Here is an 18,887-nt window from a genome sequence, read left to right on the forward strand (position 1 = left end):
CAGCTGAGCAGGTGGCAAAAATCCACCACAGGTGCTTGTTCTATAGAGAATTCCACTCTCTGGTAAAAGCAGCCACTCCTCAAAGAACCAGGGCTTGAAGATATCCAGGACTCTTCATGTCAGATGAGCCCCATGCAAGTTTATGAAGCCTTGGGATCATTATGATTAACTATCTTCCTTAAGCCATTCCCCATCAGGCTTTAGTGGGTTTTAAACCACTGACCCTTTGAATTAAAGAGGTAGATTTCTCTTTTCACAGCTGTGACTCAACACAGGAAGGAATTCAGAGACATCTGAAAACAAAGCCAGGCAGAATTTAAAACAAAATCCTTCAATGACAGATTTAGCAAGTGATGGGCACAGCTGGAGCTTACAAATATAACTAAGTAAATGAGCATGCATTATACAACAGCCTTACACAGAGAGACCCTGTAAAGGGCAATTTCTTCAAAAGGAACAAGAAAAACCAAACTACTAGGAATAAATCATGAGAAAAACTAGATATTGGCTGTTCAAAAGGAACCTCGGTCCTTGGATGTCTTTGAACAAACTGAACAGTAACCACTTATCTCTAAAATGAGATAGGTGAAAACCAAATTAAGCAAATTAAACCTTGATTTTTAATAATCGTTTATTTAAATCACAATGCAAAATCAAAATTTCTGTGCCTAGAGAGTAATAAAACACTAATAAGATATAGTTTTCAAAACTTTTATAATACCTTTCATACATTCAATTTAAAATATGCAGTAACTAGTATATAATAAATTACTGAGTCATTGCAAAGGAAATGCATTCCTACTATTTCAGTTTAACAGCTGAGGAAGCTGATGCTAAATGTACTCAGCTGACATTCCAGGAGGATTTAAAGTGAACAAAGAGTGGAATCAGATTATATTAATTGCTAGTTATCAATGTCACTATCTTAAACGTGATATGCTTCTTTCTACCCAGTCGAATGGACTATCTGATGCAGCATATCAGTTTTAAATAAACAAGCACAAATTTAAAGATGAACTTTATCAAATGCAAAAAACATCTTAAAGATTATCAAGCATGGAACACAGTTGCAAAGGAATCAACCTACTGATCATCTTCCCATCATACTGCAAAAGCAAAACAACAATGACTTCTGGAAACTCTGCTTCCCTTGTCTGCTCAGCTGGGGTATGTGACTTGCATTAATGGCACAGGAATAATGTACTTGCACTCAGACCCTGGACTGACTGATGTCAAATGAAGTTCAACCATTCATATTAATGGGGTGATCCCATTTGTCTGAGGGAAGGGAAGTCTCTTAGACCTCAGGGTCATGAATTGACAAGCTATCGAACATTTTCTCTGTAGAGCTGACCATCCTCCATCCTCACTGAGATCAGCTGTCTAGACCCTTACCCCCACTCCAGCTGCTTTGTGCTCCTCCTGAGGCACAGAAAGAGCTCATTACTGATTCTTTCTGTGCAATGTGCAATGCAGGGCGGGGTCTCACATTTCCCCTTCTAGGTCACACAGAATAGTCACATTTCTGTGGACCCCGAGAAAAGCATAGAAACATAACACATAAACTGTGAGTTTTGTTACTCTGGAGATCTGTAATTGACTAAGCCATATGGTGACAGAAGTGCCATTAATGCCAAAAAAAAAGCCCACTGAAAACATCATCTCAAAAGAACAAAGATGACTAATAGCTTGTACCAAGAAAATGATTGCTAAATTGCTATCGTCTCACGCCGCTAATAAACTGGGAGGAGGCAAAAAGCAGCTTTTCTTTCAAATGGACTTTCTGGAAAAATACCTTCTCACAGCACTTATTCTTGACAGGTTTCAGAGTATCTATAAGCTCATGGGTTGTAATCATGCTAATGATCAGCAAGTAGTTATTTCAGATGGTTGATACAACTCTGACATTATCTGCCAAAATATTAAAATATGCAAAGAAAAACACTGCAGCAGAGTTTTGGTCTTCTCAATATCAAGTAGAGCAATTTTGGGAGTAAGGATAGTTATAATTTTCACCACCATCAATAATTATAATAATATTAAGAACAGCAATAGTAACAATGATAACCATAACTTTTTTCCTAAACTTTTTTTTGCAACAAAAATTCTGCCAAATACAAACTCAAATTTTATGGATGATAAGAAAGTCAGCTGCTTCCAGTGACATTTACAAGTTGTAACTCAGCTCTGGCGGTCAGGACATGCCAATGTGAGTGAGTCAATTCAAAAAGCCCACTCAAGCCTTGGCATCTCTGTTCCTTTAGAGACACCTCAGCCACATTCTTGTTTTTCAGAAGTCCTTGTATAAACATTCAAAAAAACAAAACAATAAAAAGATAAGAATCCAGCATGCAAGGCCAACCCTAACAAAGGATGAGACAAATGAAAAAAACCAAGATTAAAAAAAATGCCTTATGTGCATAATAAATTTCAGTGTCGTGAGTCACTGGATTGACTCATGAACTATAAATTGACCATGCCCCTTTTAATTGTTCCACATAAAGATCTCCTTTCTGAAAAAGAGGAACATCTTCAGCAGACATAGTTGCTACAGCTAGTTGTTTGTTTATGAATAGTATGTGTGTACTGTAGTGCAAGTTATGGAACTTCAGTTCAGCTGCAGGTTTAGAAAGCAGCATGTAGGACATAGGAGATGTGCTGCTAGATCAGAAAATGCTTTCTATATGTACTTGGAGAATCACCAGTAGAAATCACCAAGAAAAAATGCAAATCCATTCCTCACAGTAATATCAAATGTAAAAGCTAAAAAAGCAAGAACGGAAACCTATGCAGTCGGTATCTGAGAAAGTAATCACATTTGAGCTTCTTTCAACATTAAAGTTATCTCTCAATTTGCTTTCCTTAACAGTATGTATCACAAAACACCTTACTGATTTTCTACATTTAAGGAGTTCTGGGTTTTCTCCACCTTCAACATTCATTTCCTCTTCCAGAAAAAACCTCTCACACAACAGCTCCTTACTTAACTAAGACTATAAAAATGTTTGTAATGGCAAGACTGAAGGCTCATTCAGTATCTTTTCAACAGTAAGTGTAAAGAAGAATAATTATAGAACATTCATGTATATTTCCCCACCCTTAGTGCTCCCTCTTCTCTCCATCTATTTTCAGCTCAGGAGATTTCCTGAGCCTACTGTGGCCTGTCTATTTTGTAAACCCCAAGTAGGTATCACTTTCAAGTACTTATCCAGCATCCCTTTGAGCTCTTGTAAAATTCTTGCATCTACAACACCATCTGGCAAACAATTTTATGTGTCTGCTACCCAACGTGTGAAGGACCACTTCCAATACCGACAGTGCAATGTAAGAACGTATTTATTTTCCCTCATATACCACCACCTCTATAATATGAGCCAGAAAGTAGATTCCACTGAGTAATAAAAAAAAAAAAAGGAAATTTTGATTTAGTTGTGAAGATCATCCAACTGTTTCAGCATTAGGAGCATTACACATGCTACCTCATTATTTTATTTTGTATTATATTCTCAAACAGTGATTGGGAAATTAAGTGAAAATTGGTCAGAGGAGATTAAGAAGGTGATAGTAGTGGTCAGTTTTAATGAGTGTTTGCTGCCAAAGAAAATTATCTTGCTATGGTCACTGCACAAGATGAGATGTAACACTTCACAATGAAATCTTTGATGAGAATCCAGGACCAGCTTTGAACATTCAACAAAATGAGTTTTTGCCAATGTTGCAAATACACAGGTGGGGCAAAAACACACCTTAGACCAGTGAAAGAGAAACACCCCACATCATTCTTGGTACCTTCAGGCACGTAGGATGGAAAAGGTATCCAGCACCCTGCAGTTGGGGAGCTCGTCACCTCTCTCCCTGACAAGGCCCTTTGCCTCTCTCACATTGCAGTAAAATTCACTTTCAGTTTACTGAAATGACCAGGTTTTCTCACATCCAGAAGTTTTACTCGAATAAAGGGGGGGGTGGGATGAAGGGTTTTATTTTTTGCACAAGCCAATAATATATCTTAAAAATCTTCTGTTCTCAAAATTGTTAAATAATTTAAGAAATGTATTTTAAGATTTATGCTACAAGTTGACTAGGTGGAAATAGAGTTATAAGCTCTATTAATCTTCATGTTTCAAGGTGTGAGTGATGTAAGAAACACCACGTTGCAATTTAGAACAGTAAAATTGTGAAGATTTATGCCTTCCGTTGAAACATCTGGTCTTACCCACTCTTGGTGCCAGAGTGGCAGACTGGATGAGCTACTTGTTTATTCCAGTCAGGCACTTCCTTGACTCCTGGACTTTATGTTAAGACATGATGAACATCTTACTCCCAATGGAGAATTTTTATTCTCATGAAGTCAATAGGTCAGAACTTGAAATTTACAGCTCATGAAAGGGATTCCTCTTTTGAGTTTGTTAGATTCTAGTGGATCAGTAGATAAATATAAATACTTGAAACAATTGTACTTTATATACTCCATACTTATGCTTCATACACACAGAGGCATTAATTTAAGGACCTGTCAGAACACAACCTTTTTAGCAACATCCCACAGAGTGAATCATGAGAGGTAGTAAACATCCAAATGGGTTAATCTCACAGAAATACTACAGTGAGCCCTGTCAAAAAAAGTTCCTCTCTACAAAAACAGCAAAGTTTTCAGTTCAGTGATTATTCCAAAGGATCAAATTATCTATATTTAATACTTTAGAATTAAAAAATATTTAATTCTTTTGATTGTAGCTATCAAAAGTCAAGTTTCAAGTTAAGTTAGTATCTGCAGTGGGTCAACAATTTTAACATATTTCTTTCACTGCCTAGTGAGTTTCAGAACTGTTTCAAAAAATACACACATCCAAAAGTTTCATGATTTTTTATCAAAAACTAACACTGAAATTATGGTGGAAAACACTACACTTTCTGAAAAAAACAAAAAAAAGTCTTCATTAGGTTTTAAAACAGAAAAGCTACACTACTTTTAAGATTTTCCAGAGGTAGCTACAGTTTGGCCTTGACCCTGCTATTGAAAAGTGCCAGAAATACCAAATTATAGCAGGGAAAATGTTGTATGTGCACATATGTATGTGTTTGTCTACAGTCTGCATGAGCTATTGAAAAGCATCCAACATATACACACAGCAAACCACATAATTAAAATTACTCTTATGCAGAATAAATTTGTCTTTAAAGTAGAAAATAATGGAAGGACAGCAGAGACTTCTCAGTACTAAAACATAATGCTTCATTTAATGAGTAATCCCTCGACAATATGGATGTTTACCTCACTCTGGGCAAGCTCAAGTGCACAGACAGACAATTACAATGCTTCAGCTGATGTATGATAACTTGTTAAGCTGCTGTAATGAAATGACATTCTTTCATGGGCTTATAGACTGCATTTCTATATTTTCCTCCACGCCAATATGGGTTTTTTCTTCCAAAGATTAAATGACTAAAAAATATCTGCATGTTCAAAGTTAGAATGTCTGAATCTGAATGCACAAAGCCCTAGAAACTTAAAAACTGGAACCTATGTCTGCAGTCTCTCTGAGTTTGGCAGGTAATGTGTCTGCACACACTCTGCTTTCAAAAAAACCAAAAAAAAAATTTAGGAAATTTAAAAAGAAGACAGAAGATTTTGCAATAGGAAAAACACAATAAAATTGGTTGTATTGCTTCTTAGATGAATAATAGCTGGATAGCAGACTTATTTATATGACCCACTGAATATGGTTCAAAAAAAAAATTTAGTATGTAGATATAGACTGTAGATTAATAGTAAATGCTGGCAAATGGCTTCAGAGAGTCTCCAAGTTTTGCTTTGGGAGAATGGCAAAAGGAGAAAAGATATTGCTAAAGCTTCTCTTCCCACCACTTTTACACTGCTGCCTCTTGACAGAGTGAAGGGTGCAAAGTTCTGAGATGGGTATTTGGCAAAAGCAAAGCTTAAATCGTAAAAAAAAAAAATCTAATAAATTAATCAGGAGATACAATGAACATGGAACTGCTCAAAATAACATTAGTTTTGTTTCAGCTGTATTTTACTTGTTCATCATGTACGCAGGATGCAGATTTCTCTGCTTTGGGCCATCCCTCAGAGCTACTGAGCACCTCCTCTAGTGTGGTGACTCTTCACTTCTCCAAAAATTTGTGAAAGCTGAAGGCAGTACTTCAAACTACTCATTAATTTTCTAAGCTTTTAGATACTATATAAAAATCTTATTTTTCTATTCCATATCACTTAATAAGGAAAGTTAAATACAGAGATTATAAACTGTGCTGCTTGGTAGTATGTGAACTCCAGAATCTCAAAAGTGCCCACTTTTCTGTATTTCTTTCAATTTATTTGATTAAAAATTTTGGCTGTCAATGTAAAAGGAGTTTTAAAGTGATTTGTAATGTTCTTATATTCATAAGAGTCTAAAGATATAAAAGATGCAAGATTCACAGAAAAGTGACTCACGCACACTCAGATATAAGCATATACAGCATATGGAGATGTGCCTTGTTCCATTGTCATTTGCAGCACACAGGTATGAGTTTCCACCTTATTTTGATCTAATTTCTTAAATATTCAAAATATAATGCATTTTAGAAGCTTTTCTTTCCTTTTTTTTTTTTTTTAACTGAGCAGAAAGTACCAATCAATGGTCATCTCTATTTTGGTTGGCATGGTTCTATATTTCACACAAGAGACCTTTGATATCAAAGCATGGCTGGAATATCCAAATTCCTTCAAATACTTATCTCTGTTAATGATAACTACAGCTGCACTAAAAACCTGCTGCCCTTGGTATCACTTTCATTCCCACAGGAATATAAATCTTCAGGTTTAAAAAAGTATTCGTCTCAGGGCTCTGGAGAAACACACAGCTTTATTCTTTTAATGGTGCAATAGTATTATTGGGTTAACATGCTGAAATACACTTTCTTTTTCTTTTTTTTTTTCCCTGAAGCTTATCTAGTCTCAAATTATCAACCTGAAAACAGGCCAAAAGAAAAACCAGGAAGAGAGATACAACAAATTCAGAGTTCAAATATGGTCATTTGGGCCACTGAACACCTTCCATGGAAGCAATTTAGTCCAAGATGTGGGAATATTGAAAAAAAAAACATTATGAAGAGACACACTGAAAGCTGGCTGCTATCTGTTTGAGATCAAAGACGATCAAAGCAAATATGAAATTGTTTTGTAGCTGAGGTAATAATATACTTAGTGATCTTGAAATGAATTGTTTAAAAATAATTATTTCTACCTTTCATTTTAAAAGGTGTGCATTTAAATCCCATGAATAATCCAACTATGATAATCACAAAATTGTAATGTATAATTAAATTTAAAACCAAAATCCATTCCATTCTTGAATCAAAATTACTTCTTTCATCACGGTAATGCCATATTGTTTTTAAAACCTAGTGACTATATTTATTTAATTTAATTCATAAGTCCCCGGTTATCACTGTACTTTTACTCATACATAAGTTATCTAATGTGCACTGCTATAGCTGTTTGAAGTATATTTCCAAAACCAGAAAAAAACCCTAACACTCAGAGACACATCACCACCTCTTGCAGAAATGCCACTCATGCTATGAATAAAGCATAAGCTTAGAAAAATATCATCACCCAGCAAACAAATGGCGTTTGCTGAACCAAATACATGTGTCTGGAGCTGAGCTCCCGAGCTAATTGGAGGCAGATTCTCATGCTGTGCCGCAGGATGCTGCAGCTGAGAAATCCCTCAGGATGGTCATGTGGAGTTCAGCACGCTGTGTAAGGGCAATTGCCAAACTCTGGGGCATGGTGAGAAATCCCAGAAACCAGGCTGGGAAACAATGCTGTCATCTGTCATGGACAACCTCGGTGGTGCGAGGAAAGCAGCAAGGGCAGGGACCTGGCCAAAGATGCAAAGGGTGAGCCCTGCTCTGGGGGATGGCTGGGATTGAGGAATGGTAGAAGAGCACTGGGGGATGTGAAGGGTAGGTGAGAACAAGAAAGTATGATGGCTCCTGAGCAATCAAGACCAGGACCTGTTCGTGCAAGGGGTACCCCAAACCACTTCAGCTGTGGCAATATTCAACTATGTCAAACCGGGATGGCACAAGACTACGCCAGGGAAACCATGGTGATTGGAATGGGAGGGGTTACTGTCTCTTGTTAGTCTGCCTCAAACCTGGAGGAACATTTAGATTACACCGAAATTGTTGATGATCCATATAGCAGAAGCTAAATAGTAACAAGTATACCTGCAGCTGGCACACTGTCTTATCCACAGCAACTATCAAACTCAACCACAGGACACCCAAAACCTCTGTGCCCATGTTAAGCACCTAACTTTAAACTGATGTTTAATGTAGAAAGCTAGATAGTTAGCTATGACTCCCTGGTATATCCAAAGACAGAGAAAACAAACAAACAAACAAACAAACAAAATCAACTGAATTCTCAGTTTAGAACAAGCCCGTTCTAAAAGCAAGTAATGAACTGACGGGTACATTCACTGCGATCTGGCCCAGCCTGATATCCAAGCTGAAGGACAGAAAATTTCAAAACTCTGCAACAACCTTTCTTCTTTTTTCCTGTGCATCAGACTAACCCCGATCCTGAGTGTATCTTCGAGTTCAGCCTCGTCCAACATATGGTTCCAGGCAGGATGTTGCCTGTAAAATGCTTATGCACTTATTCCATTAATTAGAGCATCCAAAATGTAATCAAAGCTTTCGGGGGGGGGGGGACACAAAAAACCAAATTGCCTTTCTGATGGAGACATGCCATCAGCCACAGCCAAGGCTGGGAACTCACGTGTCACTGAGGCACTGAGCTAATGTGTCTTCACAAAAACCATGTCACCCGACCAGTCATACTGTGGAACCCATTTGACATCCCCATTCAGCCCTGCTGGGTTGCACTTTGCCCAACCCCACTGCAGGGACGCTGTAGAGCATCCCTGTGAAAAACACCTGCAAAAGGAGGGGGAGGGAGGAACACTGAAGGCTTGGTAAAATAGGTTTAATAGAGTTGGAAGTGGAAGAGGGCTGAGCTGATTACCCTGTGTGAACTGACTATAGGAACAATACTCAAACAAAAGACAGTCTAATACAACTGTCACAACAAAGCCAGTTCTGAAAGGCATCTGACAAGGCAACATCTATTTTAAAAATCCTCAGGATATTAACTGCATTTTTGTGTGTTGTATTAAGAAGACTAACGTCATGAAAACAGCTCAATTTAGCCCAAACAATAGGCCAATAAACACAATACTAGCTTTAAAATAATTAAATAACCATTTGTTCTTGTGTTTATGTTGCTTCCAAATACTGGCAGAATTCCTTCAAATACACAAACAGCTGTTTTTTAATTTTTGTTGGTGTTGGGTTTTTTTTGTTGTTTTTTTTTTTTAATTTTTAAGAATTACACATTGGCAGCAATTTCGGCAAATCTGGACATTTGTTCCATTCATCTGAGGTAAAAAAACCAAAGACACATCTATCACATTGCATTTTGCACTCTTAGAAAGCCAAAATTAGGGCTCTCCAGGGAACAAGAAGTTTAATTATAAACTATCACTGCACAACAAGACAGATTCTGGGACATATCTCTGGGAACACATTCAACAACTAAGCCAATATAATCTGAAATGACCATGGTTCTTTTTTTTTGGTGTAAAAGGAAAAAGTCAGCTAAATAGTGATCAGTTACAGAGGGGCAAAGTTTATTGCAAAATAATGTTCATAATAGAGTTGGTGATTCTTCAGAAGCACAAGAGCAGAAAAACATAAGCAGTGTCATTGATCAACAGGCCATTTGTTGTTTAAACAGTGCCTAAATTTGTGCTGTGTAATACTGAGAAAATCTGAAGTATAAAATGAGTCACAATGCAAAACAGCATTGACTTCTCTGTACTGTAGTTTCCAGCTTCTATAGAGCTTTTTATAATTGTTGTATCAATTATAACAGCAGAAGCATCTTAATGAAAAACAGAACTACGCCCATGTTTGTTTTTTTTTTCCCTTTTCACCCTCCTCATCAAGAAAAAGTAGGGAATTTATTCCAGAGTCTCCAGTTCGAAATATTTCTTAATTGCACATAATGATATTTGGTTTGTTTCTTTCCACAGAGAATTCCCTGAATAGGAATTCTGTTTGTCAATAAATGAAATTTAAATTAAAAAAATATAATTTTGAAAGTATTTGTAACAGTCCTACAACTCAGTGAGGCTCTTTAATAAGGCTGCATTTTAGATTTCTGTCATGTAACAGAGAAGAAAATGAGTTATGTCAATAACACTGTCACCAAGGTCAAGGCCCGGAGGAATCCCTAAGAATTCCTTCTAAAATCCCATGTAGATCTGTAAACTATGATCTTACCCACCACATCGGTAAAGTGTGGAGCATATTTTAAACAACTGCATCCTGAGAGCCTAATTCTGTTTTCACAAAGATGAACTGGTCTCTAGAAAGGCACAGAGCTGTCTCATCACACACGAGGCGTCCGTCAGGTAAATTGATTCTCCCAGGCAAATGAGTTGCAGAAGTAAACATGAAAGCTTTGTACTGAATCTAATTTAGATAAATAAATTCTGAAGACCCACACATTAAAAATGAAGATTAATTTATCTTTTCTAAGAAGATATATGTCTACTTGGATCAAATATATAAATTGATATGAATACTGTTACCCATGGTAATACTAGTGCCCATGTTCAATACCTTTGAAGGTTTTCATGTCTCTTGAGATCATGTAATTTCTAAACATTATGACACGAAAATACAATTATTTTGCCTCAATAATGATTCTTTAGAAATCTTTAGATTCTAATTCTTTAGAAAACTTACATTTGCAAATAATGATTACTCATTCTCATTTTCCTTCTTTCTTTTCCCAGAAATTAACTTCCTCATGAATGTCTTCACATTTCTCGTGAAAGAGATTTATAATAAAGATTTGTAACAAAGTCCCCACTGTGGAGCTCTGTCACCATAACGTAGAGAGGAATCAGTGAGGCATATATTGATATGTGTCCACTGACTTCACTGAAGTTGCAGTAATTAGGTAGAAAAGGATCATGACCATCATGACCCTATAATACTGGTGACACTTGTGTTCACTAGTACACAAATATTCAATTTTTTGTCTTAGTTCCAGTTGTAAATTATTTTCACAGAACGATTAGCGAGCACATTCATTCAGATACTTTGAATGAAAGTGGAGTTCGTCTTTAATTAATTTAGTGTAAAAATATTTGATAATATCTCCACCATTCAGACTCACCTCCATTCAGTTTAGGTACCTGACAATAGAAGCTGTCAGCCTGGTCACTCAAAGCTATGTAACCAACAGAGAGGAGCCATAAAACTACTGTTTCACTACAGAAAGTGAAACTATCAACCTGAGCTGCTTAGTGCCTTCCCATGACTCTATTTAAGTTTCAGATTCTATACAGAACATAAAAATGTTGGTCTGGGCTGACACTTGTTCATATATTTGATGACACTCAGACCAAATAAATGCTTCCAAAGCCAACAGAAACATTACTAGAACAATTTCTTTTGTTTCTCTGCAGTTAATCCCTACATAATGTCCTTCGCTGAGTATCATTTGCTGAACAACCATAAACCTCCCTGACATGTCTGAGCATGGCCCTCTGCTGTAGGAGGTAAAGGAATGAATCCCTTTGATAATTGTGTAACAGGCTCTTATCCTCCTGCTACCAAGACAGAAAACTGTATCAGTGATGTTAGGTGTACATGTGCATACTGTGGTGGTATTCTCACTTGAGAGGAAATGAAAGAAAATGTCAGTTTGCACAACAGGGATTTCATCATAAATGAACTGAGAAGATTACATGGCCAAGACCTGGAAAGCTACAAAAATTACAGTTGGAATGAATATTATGGCAAACAAAATGATCCTATTTCTCACAGTACACCTGTGAAGCAGAGGAAAAATAAAGGCAATGCTTAATCCAGCTCATTTAAAAACAACAAGACACGTTTCTCCTTCCTTGGTGTTTTTCTCATTCAGTGTCCACCCTCTGCAGGAATGACCCAGGGGTCCTGAGGAACACAGTCTTTCTGACTGCATGGTTAAAAAATGCAGCCCAGTGCATATACACTAGAGAGTGGGAAAGAATGGAAGTACAGACAGTTATCCTTTGGGATGCTGATAACAAAAACACTTGTAAGTTATTTCTTCTTGTTTCCAGTGGATTGGCTGCAAATCACTGAAAACCAAGATAACTACATGTCTGCTAGTGATTTATTAATAAAAATAAAAACAATAGTCTTCAATTATCTATGCAGGTATATCCTCTGTATTCAAGTAGTTAAAAGAGGCTTGATTAGTCCTGTATACAATTAAGGGTTCTATCCCTTCCTCCTCTTGTCTTCCAAAGCATTGAAGTCTTCTGAGCAGTGGTTGTCAAAGAACTAGACAACAACTAGACTAGATTACAGCATTGCCATGTCAGGTAGCAGAAATCTTCTGAAAATGAGGCAGAACATTGCTGTTCTGGAGATACAGGAAATAGGTTGGGGAACTTGCCCCAGTCCCAGATTAGAAACTGAAGGTAAAAAAAGAAAAATCTCATTTTTGATTTCTCCCAAGCTTTTTTGTTTACAAATTTTATAATTCTGTACTTTTTTTTGTATATAAATTTCCAAATGTAACTGAAATAAACTGATCCAAGGAACTGAAAACATATCATCATTGTTTCTTTAGAGCCCATATTAGTCAAACCATCCCTGACTAGCTTCTGATACTACTTCTGTCATTTAGGTTTGGGTAAAGAGCAGAACAACTTTCTCCTGGAGGGTCTCAGGACGTTTCACTTAATCTTCCACCTCCCATCCTGGGTCTCACTCACATATTTCAGTTTGTCTCCCTGTGTGGCCATACTGGGAGCACTCATAAGCTAAACCCACAGGAAAGAAACAGAGAAGAACAGGAACCGTACAAGAGCCTGCCTGGACAGATTGAATAATGCTCCCAATTTGTTAAGATGACTGAACTTCCCCACTGTTATTGTTTTATCATTCTTTTGAAATCATAACTTAATACTTTTATTCTCTGTGAACTAGTACACTAAACACAGTTACTTAATGGTGAAGTATTAGAAAAATATTAATGTAAACATATAATAATAATAATGTATATGCATTGACATATGCTTATGATTATTGTTGTAAATGCCTTTTGGGAAAGCCATATCGAATTTTAAAAATTTATCTTTAACCATGGCACAAAATTCAGGGTTCTGTTAAGTACATTCAGCCTGAGTCTTTATGAGTCTCCATGCGAAGTATAAGCTTTCAAAACAGACTGAGTCTGGCCATAGCACAACAGGATCAGAGACATACTTCTCCTGCGAGGGAAAGCACTTCTAACACCAGGGTGCCATTCTGTCAGCACTTATCACTCAGTGGGTTACACTGTCTTTCCAGCAGATTCCCCTTCCAAACTTATACTTCATCACACTCCTGACCTTGCTGCATGCAGTCCCCTCAGCAGAGTTCAAGTCTGTATCACGTAAAACACGGAGAGTTTATTTATCGCTTCTCATTATCATCTCAGAGATTTGTTCATTGTAAGCCAAAATTATTTACTCTGCAGTTTTGGGGGCGCTAATGGAGGAGGAAGAGATGAAGAAAACCAAGAAAATATTATGCTGCAAAGAAAATGAGCAATGATCTGCCCCTTCATGAGTAAATGATTTCTTCTGCGCCTGTTTGGTGAGCAACTTTCCATTCAAAAATGGTTTGGAAACTGAGGTGGCCAAACCATTTTGCTCTCCAGCTAATAAAGTATTTCAGATCAAGAAAAACAGGCAAGGCTGCATCACTCTAGCCTGCCTCGTATGGACTCATTTTGTTTTTCCTTTGCAACATTCCATTTGCTGTTCAAGCCAAGACAAGAAAAGAAACATTTTTAACCTTAAGGGTCTGACATAAGCGTACAAAATTAAATAGCCAGGACTGAAGTGAGGCAGGTTTTACAGTTCTTAAGAGGCTACCTTTTGCTCCTTCCTTAACAGCGCAGTTTCAGTCAGGGAAACCTTTGCAAGCTGAAAGCAAACAGGCAAGAGCAGATTCAACTGCTTTTATTCGAACTGAAATCTATGCAGGTCAGGCCCACATGGTACTAAATACTCCACAAATATAGAGCAAGAGTCAATACATTTCCTGATGAGCTTACATCTAGGAAGACAAAACAAACAAAAGATGGTGAAGGGAAAGCCTGTGTAATTATAGGAATATGGGTCAGCCACCCTCAGAGTAGCTCAGACTTGAGCTTCTAGACCCCAAGTCGAAGTCTGTATCAATAAATAAAATGTGCCAGACACTATTTGCAGACCCTGAGACAAAGCAGCCTGGTACAGCTTCTATCCATACAGCTGAACACTCATTCCCTTCAAAACCAAGTGGTCTCATCCATACTGTCTCCTGGAAGCCCTCTGCATTCCCCCAGTTTATGACAGGGCAGTTTGGAAATGTGATAGTTGACAAGAGCAAAAACCAGTCCAGTGAACACGTTAACAAACATCACAGGCTAGTGCAGGCCAACACAGTCTTTTGACCTTGTTTAACTTGCAAATACAGATGTGACACATCTGTCTCCCCAACAATCTTCTTGAGAGTCCCTGCACCCACCAGGGAAATGTGCCACTAAAGCCATCAGTCAGTGACACAGCCAGCAAAACATCCCATCAAGTTTTGGCACTTAAAAAATACTGCCTTTCATTATGTAATTCCTGTGGAAAAAACAAGACGTGGCAAAACCATGCAAAATATTCCAACAGTGAATGTGCATGTCACAATCAGGCTAAAATCGCCATCAGGTAGAAATTAAAAAGGGAAGGGAAATTTAGGTTTTATTAACATATGGACAGATAAATTACAGGTGAACTCTTTTGTATTTTACCTCTGTTTAAAAAAAAAAAAAAAAAAGGCAGTGCCAGGCTGAAACATCAGCTGCTTTTTATGATCACTGAAACTCTTTTCAGAAAAGCTTTAACAAACTTGGAAAGGAACAGCAAACAGATGATATCCACTACAGTGCACAAAAGTGTCCTCCTACGAGGTGCTGCTGTTTTTAGAGTAGTTCACCAACTTCTTCACAGATGTTCTTAGTTCACCTTCCATGAGATATTGACCTTGAAAGAGAGGTGATAAAAGCCATGCAGGCAGCACTGTGACAAGGAGACACAACTGATCTCCAGTACTTGTCACAGCCCTTGTGCCACATGTCACCACCTTTTCCCTCGGACCTGTCCTCGGAGTCCATCTCAGCTGCAGCCAGCACTGGTTGATTTATTATAAACACATGACATTCAGTGCTGCTGGGCTTACTGGAAATGGATCTGCAGGGCTGAGGACAGAAGGTTCATGATGAAGTGAGAGTGGAAATGGGAAATAAGCTTTTAAGATGGTAGGGTTACAGATAAAGAAGGATATGTGACAAATCTTTTGTTCTCTTCCACCACATGTTCAGAAGAAGGGATTAATAACTGATCACAGCTAAGAAACTAGCAAAATTACTGCTACCATCCTCTTGTCATATTCAGAAGATGGGATGCCTAATTTTTTTTTTATTAAATCAATTCATGTGAAAGGAAAACTAAAACAAATAATCAGCATGGATCTTGGAAGAAGGAGTTTCAGGAAATATTTTATGGCAAAGAACAGCCCTTCTGCCATCCAGCTGTTGATTTTGTTTTAACAATTCATGAAAGTTGAGCTTCTGCAGCTTCTTTTCTTTTTTTCCATTCCAGAAACCTTGTGGACATTTCTCCTTTAACTCTGAGCCCACTCATGAGCTGGGAATTCTTTTCCCAACATGTGAGTGTGAATGATATGAGTGGTGATTGCACTACTACTTACCTCTTCTCCTGATGCTTGCTATTTGCCTAACTCTTCCTGAGAGCAACAAAAGAAACCTTTTTTCTTTCATGGGTTTATTTGGACCTGTGAAAACCAGACTCAGTCTCCCTACATGCATTTATAAAATCTTCTGCAGAATAGAAGGACTTTGTCTAGTATGAAGAAACTCTGAAATCAGGAGCCACCAGTTTGTCTGATACAGAAAGAATTAGGAGTCTTACTTGCACTTGCACCTCCAGGGATCCTGGACATCCAAAAAGCTACCAAAAATACATGATGCAACATGGTCTCACACTTTCAACCTGGGTAGAAGGACAACAGGAAAATGGCCACCATGGCTCCAGCCAAATCATAAAAGGTTAATGCAGGTGATATGGAAAGCAGATAAATAAGAAGCTGTGTCTTTGTTTTCCTGTATGTGTATGTTGTGCCTGTAGATTCAGTTTTGGATTTCATAAGCCAAATATGACTCTTTGAAGTTATGGGAAATGCCTTGGTCTCTTCAATCGCATTCTCTTTGATTTACTTATTAATGTCATTTGTGATGTGACATAAAAGGACCCAGCAAGCTGTTATACTCCCTTCAACAGCCACCCATATGCTCAACAGCCATGGCAATGATGATCCTTAATCAAATCTTATGATTTAGTTTTCCCATACTAAAACCCATATATTCCTGCAGCACTATCAGTGAACAACGAGGGAGATTGGCTCTATCAGCCACCAGCATGGAAGAACATTCCAGTCCACCAGCACAGAAGCCTGAGATTGAAGATTCTATCTCTGCTCCATTTCAACAGCATGTTTTCCTAAAAATGAAGAGAAGGGGGGGAAAAAAAAGGAAGCTAGCACAAACATTATTTGATTGAACCTTCTGGCACTCGAATAGGCTCCTGTGTTGACAATTAAAGAGATTCACCCCAGCTCACTGCCTCAAAGCACTGCATCCTAAATGAACTAAATATTTTGGTCCAGGATTTGCTGCCAGAGATGCTGCTTTCTGAGTACTCATTGTCATTGACATCTCAACGTTTGCAAAAGCAGTTAAAATTAAAGAAACACTTCTATTCCTTCATCTTAAAATTAGTTATCTCAAAACTAAGGTTTCCATTTACAGTCATTATACAGGCAATTCAGAAACTCTTTTCTCCCAGACATTTAAGACTTCTTGGATGGGAAGCTGAGGAGACTCCCTCTCTGCTGATTAGACATGAAAACTACATGGCCATCTTAGTTGAGATATTTAGAGCTTGCCTCTGAGAACCCTTGGTCAGGGTTTCAAACAGACATGGAGCTCCAACAGGTGGAGTGATGGGTCAAATAGAATAGGACTTGTACAAAAGGAAGTTTAAAATTAAAGTGGATCAGAGGTCTCATGCTTTTCTCTTGAAAAGCATCTGAGAATTGGTGCTACAGATCCAATGCTTTGCTCTCACAAGAGATATATCCTCAGTGGCCATGGACTTGTCCATTTCCACCTTCCAAAACCCCCTTCAGCAAAATCCCATCAAACTGTTTGTCAGAAAAGATTATCCACAACTATGTAAGAGCAAATCACTGCACCTTCATGACTCCAAGATGAACAAGAATAGCAATACCTCATTCCTGAGGTACATCTTTGTTCTCTAACATGCTTGTTGACTTTTTCAGGAGTTTCGACCCCTGCTATTCGTACATAGCGAATAGTCTAGTGAGGCTCTGAGTGCAAATGAACCTTACTAATACAGGTGATCATATTGATAATACCCATTTCTCAAAAGCTGTCTGTATCACTTAGTTAAATTGTTTTGCTTAATGTAATCCTACCCGGTGCAACATGAACAATTAGTGCTGTGTCAAGAGAGAAGAAACTGCTGTGAACACTTGGGCTATTGCAGCTATTGCTACGGCTGAGATTTGGTCTGACTGCTTCACTTCCAAATTTTTGGTCAGTATTTTGCTATTACTCTTGGAAAGACTCCAAAAAAAACCTGATAAAGTCCTGAACATCACAAAAGATGCGTTCTTCCACATACTTGTAAGTAATTTTTGGCACACTTCCCCATTTTAGTAATTGCAGATTTCCCCAAGTTTCCTGCACATTGCCCATAGATACAAGCTTTGTATGATCTGTTGTTTAATTCAGAAAACTACAGCAAGTCATTGCATGAACCTTATGTTAGACAGTAGAGCAATTCAATACTAAAGCACTGTTTAGGTCTCTGCACGGTTTTCTTGATGGATGTTACACTGCTGATCTATTTTTATATATTATTTGTACTGGGATAGTGCCTAGAGGCCCCAGTCAGGGGCAGGACCCCTTAGTGCTGCATATACTATGAAGGAGGATGCAAGAGCCTCTCCTCCTTGTAGCTTATAGTTTAAATACATAATGAATGACACCAGATGGATAAAACATTCAGAGGGAGCAAAAAGTGACAGTTATTAATACAGTAACAGTCAGAGCACAACAGCTACTTGGCTATATATAGGCAATGTGGTGTTACTGTCACTGTTGTCTGTTTTCTCTCTGTCCTCTGTATTGTGTTCTACAACCTGCAGCAACCTATGGACAAGCATGTCTGAAGCTCTGGGAACTTTCATTACCCATATCAGGCATCTCAGTGAGATTCACAGGACGTAAACCAGAGGAAAGAGGTAGGTACTTACAGAAGAGGACTCAGAGCACCTGAATTAGGGCACAAAGTAGATGATGTGAATTCACAGGTTTGAAGTGAGTCATGGGAAGGATTAAGACTTTGAGTGTTAAGAGAGTACAGAAAGAAGCTGATCTCAGTGCAATTCACATAATCTCTCTTTATTCCCTTACACATTGACAGTGTAGAATATATGTATACGAGTTTCTGCAGCAGGAACAGCCAAGAATCCTTATGGTGTCCAGGAACATAGTGCTTAGTTCAAGTCCAGTCTTTCCAGGGAACCAGCAATGAGTGCATCTCCCATCTAACTCACTAAGTCTCACTTAGGTTGAAGATGGGCTTTTCAGCTCATAGCCTTGTGACCCAAATAGTTGTCTT

At 38.0% G+C, this 18,887-nt stretch overlaps 1 protein-coding gene across 4 annotated transcripts in view; it reads right to left on the minus strand.

Moving 5' to 3' along the window:
• Window positions 1-18,887, minus strand: part of SEMA3D (semaphorin 3D) — a 138,310-nt gene that overhangs the window by 103,492 nt on the left and 15,931 nt on the right. Inside the window, exon 1 of one of the 4 annotated variants that reach the window (XM_017807827.1) lies at window positions 18,520-18,609. The exons of the other annotated variants lie outside the window; for them this stretch is intronic. The gene's annotated coding sequence lies outside the window, so the exon portion shown is untranslated. Of the gene's footprint in view, window positions 1-18,519; window positions 18,610-18,887 lie in introns of those variants that run through there. 4 annotated transcript variants of the gene reach the window in all.

This window comes from Lepidothrix coronata, unplaced genomic scaffold (genome assembly GCF_001604755.1).
Source record: "Lepidothrix coronata isolate B3197 unplaced genomic scaffold, Lepidothrix_coronata-1.0 Scaffold20, whole genome shotgun sequence".
NCBI classification, from domain to species: Eukaryota; Metazoa; Chordata; class Aves; order Passeriformes; family Pipridae; genus Lepidothrix; species Lepidothrix coronata.